This window comes from Echinops telfairi, unplaced genomic scaffold (assembly GCF_000313985.2).
Source record: "Echinops telfairi isolate 266 unplaced genomic scaffold, ASM31398v2 ScPeMD7_18;HRSCAF=68, whole genome shotgun sequence".
In the NCBI taxonomy this organism is placed as follows: Eukaryota; Metazoa; Chordata; class Mammalia; order Afrosoricida; family Tenrecidae; genus Echinops; species Echinops telfairi.
Window position 1 is genome coordinate 27,695,754 of NW_022103915.1, and position 9,008 is coordinate 27,704,761.

The following is a 9,008-nucleotide window of genomic DNA, read 5'->3' on the forward strand; positions in this document are numbered from 1 at the left end:
TGTACAAATGTGCTTTACACAATTGATGTGTGTATGGATTGTGATAAGAGTTGTATGAGCCCCTAATAAAATGATTTAAAAAATTAAACTGAGATCTCATGATAGAATTTTGCAAGACCAACCACTTGTTTATAGCAAATACCTTTTTTCAACAACATAAAAGGGGACTATACACATGGACTTCATCATATTGACCACATCTGTGAGAAGAGAAGATGGAAAAGCTTAATACCAGCAGCTAATACCAAGCCAGGGGCCGACTGTGTAACAGACTATCAATTGCTCATATGTAAGCTCAGGATAAAGCTAAAGAAAATTAAAACAAATTCATGAGAGCCAAAATATGACCATTCAGTCTATCCCACCTGAATTTTAAGAACATCTGAAGAACAGATTCGATGCATTGAAAACCAAAGGCAGAAAACCTGATAAGCTGTGGGAGGACATCATTCACGAAGAAAGCCAAAGGTCATCAAAAAGACAGGGGGTCGGGGGAAAGATCAAAGTGGATGTCAGAAGAGACTCTGAAACTTGCTGTCAATTGTAGAGTAATAGCAAAAGCAAATGGAAGTAAAGCTCTTTTCAGTCAGAGTTGAAAAGAAAATTTCAAAGGACTGCTTGAGAAGTCAAATATTATGATGAAATGTGCAAAGACCTAGAATGAGAAAACCAATAGGGAAGAACATGCTTAGCACACTTTAAATTGAAAGAACTCTAGAAAAAATTCAAACCTCGAGTTGCAATTGTGAAAGATTCTATGGGCAAAATATTGAATGATGCAGGAAGCATCAAAAGAAGAAGGAAAGAATACAGAGTCCCTGCACCAAAAAGAACTAGGCAACATTCCATAATTTCAAGAGGTAGCATGTGCTCAGGAACCAATGGTGCTGACAGAAGAAGTTCAAGCTGCACTGAAAGCATTTGGCAAAAACTAGGCTTCAGGAATTGATGGACTACAATGGAAATGTTTCAGCAAGCTGATGAAGCACTGGAAGCACTCACTCATCTTTGCCAGGAAATTTGGAAGACAGCTACTTGGCCAACTGACTGGAAGAGAACCATGCTTGTACCTCTTCCAAAGAAAGGTGGCCCAATAGAATGCTCAACTACAGAACAATATCACTGATATCATATGCTAGTAAAATTTTACTAATTATCATCCAATTAGTTGTAGCAGTACATTGACAGGGAGCTGCTAGAGGTATAGGCAGGATTCAGAAGAGGACATGGAACTATGACATCATTGCTGATGTCAGATGAATCTTGACTCAAAGCAGACTATGTCAATGCATTTGACTGTGTGGATCATAACAAATTATGGATAACTTTGAGAAGAATAGGCATTCCAGAACACTTCATTGTGCTCATGCACAACTTGTACATGGACCAAATGGCAGTTGTGCGAACAGAACAAGGGAATATTGCATGGTTTAAAATCAGGAAAGGGGTGTGATAGGGTTGTGTCCTTTCACCACATTTATTCAATCTGTATGTTGAGCAAATCATCAGAGAAGCTGGCTTATATGAAGCAGAGTGTGGCATCAGGATTGGAGGAAGGCTCGTTAACAACTGGCAATATGCAAATAACACAACCTTGCTTGCTGAAAGCACTTGCTGATCAAGGATTTCAGGCTTCAGTATGGATCACAACTTGCTGTAAAGAAGACCCAAATCCTCCAAACGGGACCAATGAGAAGCATCACAGCCAAGAGACAAGGTTGAAATTGTCAAGAATTTTGTCTTGTTTGATCCACAATCAATGCTCATGGAAGCAACAGTGAAGAGATCAAAAAACGAGTTGCATTAGGTAAGTACACTGTACAAGACCTTTCTAGAGCATTGAAAAGCAAAGATGTGGAGGACTAAGGTGCACCTGACCCAAGCCATGGTATTTCCAATGACCTCATATGCTTGTGAAAGTTAAACATTGAATATAGAAGCCCAAAGAAGAATTGTGCTGCTGGAGAAGAATATTGAAAGTACCATGGGCTACTGAAAAGACCAACCTAACAAGGAATATGATTGTTGACATCAGATGGATCTTGGTGGAAAGAAGAGAATACCATGAAGATGTTTACTTGTGTTTCATTGTCTATTCAAGTACATTTCACCATGAATCATAACAAACTTATTTAAGTAGAATCATTCCACAACACTTAATTATGCTCATGTGGAAGCGGTACATGGATCCAGAGGCAGTTATGCAAGCGGAATCAGTGAATAGTGCATGGTTTAAAATCAGGAAAGGTGTGCAACAGGGTTGTATCCTCTCTCCATACTTATTCAATGTGTATACTGAACAAATCATCAGAGAAGCTGGGTTATATGAAGAAGAGTGTGGTGTCAGAGTTGGAGGAAGGCTTATTAACAACCTGTAATATGCGGATAACACAATGTTGCTTGCTGAAAGTGAAGACTGGAGCCTTACTGGTGAAGGTCAAGGACTGCAGCCTTCAGTGTGGATGACAACTCAATGTCAAGAAGACCCAAATCCTCGCACGTGAACCAAGAGGTAACATGATACATGGAGAAAAGGTTGAAATTGTCAAAGATTATGTCTTGCTTGGAGCCATAATTGATACTCACGGAAGCAGCCGTGAAGACATCGAAGGGGAATGGGGAGGAGAGGGGCAAAGGGGAGCTGATATCAAGGAGTTCAAAAAGAAAGAAAATATATCGAAATTGATTGTAGTAGCTATTGTACAATACGGCTTGAAGTGATTGTACTATGGAATGGTATGATATTCTCTAAGAGCTCCTAATAAGATGGTTTGGGTGGGGCCAGGGGAGAATACTAAAGAGGGAAATTAAAAAGAAAAAAGACATCAAACAATGCATTGCATTAGGGAAATCCGGAGTGTTGAAAAGCAGGGGTCCTACTTGGAGGCGAGCCTGACCCAAGCCATGCTATTTTCAATGCATGTGACATTGAACTATGGTGTTGGAATCGAATATTGAAAGTACTGTGCTTTGGCAAAAGAACAAACAATCTGTTTTAGAAAGAGTACAGCCAGAATGTTCCTTGGAGGTAAAGATGGCAAAACTTTGTCTCAGTACTTTGGACATGTAATCAGGAGAGGACAGTCCCTGGGGAAGGACATCACGTGTTCGGTAAAGCAGAGGGGCAGCAAAACAGGAGGAAGGCCTTCAGCAAGGCCTGCATGCTCAGTCACAACAATTGTGAGGACAGGGCAGGCCCTGGGGGTGTCTTGTTCTACGGCGCATATGGCCACCAGGAGGCAGGAGGGACTTAATAGCACCTAACAGCAACTACAGCAAGATGGCGAAGACGTAAAACAAAACATAAAATTTGGTGAGGAGGTGAGGGAAATGGAAGCACTTACCCATTGTCAGTGGAAATTCAAAGTGGTGCATCCATTGTGGAAACCATTGCGGTAATGCCTCAAAGAACTAAAACTAGGACTATCAAAGTCGGACTCAAATAGCTTTACTATTAGACGGAGATTACCGTGACCTTGACGATGGTGGATTGAACCATGGTAAAATAAGATCGTTGGTCAGTTGACCTCCCTCTTGACCCAACTTGAATTTGCTCTAGGTTCAACTAGTTATCCTTTGCTACATGGCAAAACCTCTTCTCTTGCTTCTTAAATATTGTTTATGGTCTTTTCTTTCTTATTCTTTATTTTTATCTTTATATTATTAGTATCATTTTCTTCATTCTGTTTCATTTTGTGTTTTATTATTTCTGTTAGGTTTCACGGTTTAGAGTGGATGCATAGAGACAATAGCTGATGCGATGATTTATCAGGAATGATGGGGGCAGGGTGTGGAATGAAATTCGGAAGCAAACAGTGAATGCAGAGGGGAACATTAGAGCTGAGTGTGATAATCTGGAAGTGTATGATATGTGCATATCATATCATAAAACTACTTAAAAAAAGAAACCAACTTGGCCTGTGGTTACCATGGGTTAAGGAGGAGGAGTTTCCATTGACTTTACATTAATGGTCATGGAATCATTCGGAAGAGGATATCAATATCGGTTGTACAACATGAAGTTAGCACTGAATTATATATGTAGGAGCTGGTGAACTGGAGAATGTTGTGTCTATCTTTGCCACCATTAAAATAAATAAGTACACAAATAACAATGAGTACAAATAAGGTAAAAGTGTTCTAAAATGGATTGTGCTAATGATTGTACAACTCTTCTTGATATGCTCAAACTATTGAATTATACGATAGGTGGCTGAAGTGCCAATAAAACTGTTAAAAAATAAAGAAACAGATCTTTTGGATACCAATATCATTGTAGTACTATTTGCAATTGTTGAGAGGTGCAAACAATCTAAATTCCCATCAACAAGTGAATGAATAAACAAAATGTGGTATGCACATACAATGGAATACTACTCAGTCAGTAAGAGAAATCAAGTCTTGATGTTAGTAGGGGCCATAGAGTCTGTTCCGAGCCCTACCAGCCTTATGAATGACAGACCAAGCACCGCCCAGTTCTCACAATGGTCCTTGTGCCTGAGCCCATTGTTGAAGCCACTGCGTCCATCCATCTTCTTGAGGGCCTTCCTCTTTCACACGGTCCCTCTATTCACCAAGCATGATGTCCTTCTCCAGGGCCTGGGATGTACCTTAGAAATTAAATTGAATTGAATTGCTTCACTGCACAGAATCAAAATCGGACTTTCAAGAAGCTTAATAAATATTGTTATGGTCAATTAAATTTAGACCATAAAATAATTTTAATAATAGTCAACATTTTTTAGTGCATACTCTATGTCAGCCGTTGTTCTCTGCACTTTACACAATTCACCCATTTAATGCTCCCGACAACTTCAGAAAGATAGATTATACTTACTTTCCAAAAAAAATTCCATTTTGTTTCCAATGAGAAATGAAAGCAAAGATAAATTAAGTGAGTTGGCCAAAGTTCACAACTAATAATTTAGGAGCAACGATCTGCACAGCATCGAGTCACATGAAGCCACTGGCAGATCCCCTCTAGCCACAGGCAAAAGTCCCACAGCTTGACTATCAGATAGAGATCATTGTAATCATGATTATACTGGATTGAACTTGATACTTGGTCAGTTGACCTCCCTCATGACCTAACCTGAAATTGTTCTAGGTGCAAGTATTTCTTGCTTGATCCATGAAGAAGAAAAAATTCTTCCCTGGCCTTGCAAATACTGATAGTGGTCTTTTCTTTCTTACTCGCTAATAATATTTTTATCTTATCCTTATCACTTTATTTTGTTTCTGGGTATTTTTTATAGTTTCTGTAGGGTTTTCAAGTTTGTGAAGCACAGAATTAGATGTATAGAGCTAATAACTGATGCAAGGGTTTATAGGGAAGTTAGGGGTAGAAGGTGGGAGATTGGGAGGGTGAGGGGGTTGGGGAGCAAAAAAATTGTCTGCAGGAAGAAGAAGGAAGCACTAGAGCTGATTATGATTACACAACTCATTTTTCTAAAATGAATCATTTCATTGGGGGCTCTTACAGCTCTTATAACAATCCATACATCAATTATATCAAACCCATTTACACATGTTTCCATCATCATTTTCAAAACATTTTCTTTCTACTTGAGCCTTTGCTATCAGATCCTTTCCCCTTCCCTCCCCCTCCCCCTCCCCCCACCCTCACACAATTCATTTTAAAAGCAATTTAACCACGAAAAAGAAAAAGTTATAAAATTGATTGAGATAATGATTATATAATTCTTCTGGATATAATTGAACTATTGAATGGTAGGATGTGTGGATTATGTGCCAATAGAACTGTAAATAATAATAATAAATTTAGGAGCGAGGATCAGAACTTAGAAAGTGAGGTTTTGAGGGCCAGATAACTACTTCAGTCTACCACATTGCAAATTATGTTTCCTGCCCATAACCACAGCTAGTTAGAAATCAAGTTGGGTCCTGGGGTCTCTAGGACAAATTCTACCTGCTATCTGGAATATCACCAAGCATGGAGTGAACAATCACCAAAATTGTTCCTTGCAACTTGGAAAGCATTGGGTCCGTCTACACGTAAGCCTCTATTCTATTGATTGCAACCCTCTGTGTGTGTCAGAGCAATACTGCTCTCCACAACATTTGCAATGGCTAATTTTTTTTTCCTGAAGTACATTGTCAGGCCTTTCTTCCGGACTTAAACTTCCAACCTGTTAGTTAGCAGCCACATATTTTATTCCCATCACACCATTCCTAGACTCTCTATTCCAACCAGGCAGCTGCTAATTGTCTATGCTGCTAAACGTGGCCCCTGCAAGGGCCCAGTAAGCACCAAGCCTCCGGCCCCTGAAAAACTGAATGAAGCACTTGCCCTTGGGGCAGAAGATATTGTTTTGTAATAAATGGTCCTCTTAATTATGCTTTGCAAAGATTGCTATTAAAGTCAGTTGCTATTCTCGTTAGCCCCCAAGGACAGGGTGGGACCGTGTGATATAAATGCTTCCCACGTGCCTCATGGAAAATGAGAATGGGTTGTAAAAACTCCTTTCCACCTTTTTTCAATCTGACATGGCACGTCTTGCTCTCGATCTTCCTGACTTTCCATGTTAATTATTTAAAGCTTTTCCTCGGTGGCCTCCTTTGCCTTTCATCCCCATAGAAACCCCCTCGGCTTTAAAAGGATCTTTTGGGCCCGTTTCTTTGACCCAGGCCCTCTGTGAAAGCCCTCCTTCAGTTCCAAACCACCTGCTGAATGAAATCTAAGCTCCTTGACCTCTCTGCCAGGACCTTCTTGAATTTGCTTTTATTCACTCTTTAGGGGAAAAAAATACATTCCTGGAGCCGAGGTTAAAGCAGATCGCTACCCACCAAAATCTTAATTGTAATCACAAACACAATTCCATAGAGCCTCAGAGTGGAGGGAAAACATTTTTACCTGCATTAAGAGTCACAGCCAATGTATCATAGAGATAGATTCAGTTTGAGATACATGGCAGGTCACATGAACAAAACTGTACGTTTCTAAAACTGGACACCAAAGAACGTGACTTGATCAAGGTAACGCTGCTAATTGGCTGTGAAGCTGTAGCACAGACGATCGCTTCCGACTCCCAGACTGTCTTTATTAATTACATGATGCAATGTGACAGAATTTCTGCTTTAACTAAAGTGATTTCTTTTCTTCCTTTTTGCTTATATCTAGTGGCAGACAGGATTCTAAGACACCTCGCAAGACTTTCTCCTCCATCTCCCTCCCCTCTGGTATACCTACCTGCCTATGGCGTCTCCGGGGCTGTGGGTATGATGAGCTAGCCCTCCCCTGGCTGTGTTACGTTGTAATGTTGTAAGACACCACTTCCTTTCATGTAGGGAGAGCATCTGGTGGGCCTCACCTAATCACATATGTCTCTTAAAAGCAGAGCATCTTCTCTGCTGGCAGCAGAAAAGGAAGCCAGACAGACATGCTCAGACTGTCCTGAAAACAAGCAAGCATCCATGCTGTGCACTGTCTATAGGAGTTTTGTCATTCCGGGGACACCAGAGAAAAAAATCCACAGAAACTCAGGTAGAAGAGAGAATTTTATATAAAGGGTAAGTGCACATCAAGAAAACATCCCAACCCAGTGCTGCCCAAGCCCACAAGTCCAACATTCACCCATTAACCCATATGTCCAACACCAATCCACAAAGTCCTCCTCCATCTCACAAAACACACACAATGACGCCAACTGCAGAAGGAAAGCTGAGTCAGTGAATGTGTAAGCATCTCAGCACTGTCAGGGGTCTCCACACGGCTGCTCCAGCACCCAGGGCTGATCAGGGTAGGTCCATGCGGCTTCTCCTCGGGAATGTCTTGCAGGAAGTGAGCCTTGCCAGCTGAAGCAGGGAACTGGCTAAGGCAATTCACCCTGGTCCGACCATCAAAAAGCAAGAGCCCCAAGGACTAGAAAGGCGAGGCTCACCGAGCCATTTATCTTTCTGCCCTTCAAATAACCTCACATGTGTTTATCGGCCAGGTTGGCACAATAAACTTTAGCTATCTCAGGAGTCATGCGGAGAGGCCTCGGGGAGAGGGTGGCCCCACTAACGGCCTGCACGGAAACAAAGACCTCCTCCATCTGACTGTCACAAGGAACTGAACAGTGTCAAGAAGAATGAGCTTGGAGAGGGATTTTCCCCAGAGCTCTAGACCAGAACTCAGCCTGACTGACCTCTTAATTTCAGCCTTGTGATACCCTCATCAGAGGTATCTAGCCAATAGAACTGCAAGTTAGCAAACGATGTTATTTTAAACATCTGTTTGTATTAATTTGTTATGCATCATTTTTCTAAATATATCTTTGATTCCCTGACTCGTTTTAAAAACACATGTGATGGTTAGGTTTTTATGTCAACTTGATGATACCTGTGTGGAGGGAGGGGGGGCGTCCAACCCGTCAGTCTGGTCACAGCCTCATGATGTCTCCTTGGAGGTGTGGCTGGGGATCTCTCTCTCTTGCTTTTTCCCTTCACCTTGCGGCTTGTTTGGATCTGTATCTGCCTCATCCCTGGGTCAGCTCATGTGGCCTGTCATCCCCGGGAGCTGTCAGCATCCTGCCATGTTCCTGCCGAGCTTGGATCCACACGATTCTGCACCCACTGGCCTGTGATCCACTAGCTTCCCGATTCACCATCATGCTTTATCTACCTGCAGCTGTATGAGTTCGAGTCTCTCTGGGTGGCATGGAAGCCATGGACTTGAGTTGGACAGGGCTGGGATGCCTTCTTAATACAGAATTCTTTCTTGATATAAAGTTCTTTCTTATACATATGAGTGTGATTGGTTTTGTTTCTGTAGAAAACCCAGCCTAACAGAATACACATGGTCTGAACCCTCCCTGACGGTTCTGAATGGGGCCAAGACAGCTTCTCTTGTAGAATAATAAGTGATAGACCAGGCCTTGCTGAATTTTTTTAATTATATACAGTAAAACTCACTTTTTTCAGGCCTGTCTAGATAGGACAGGCTGGATGAACAATCTGGAGGAGAAAACAACGGGACTGACAGTTCCGGGGGGACATGGGAGAGG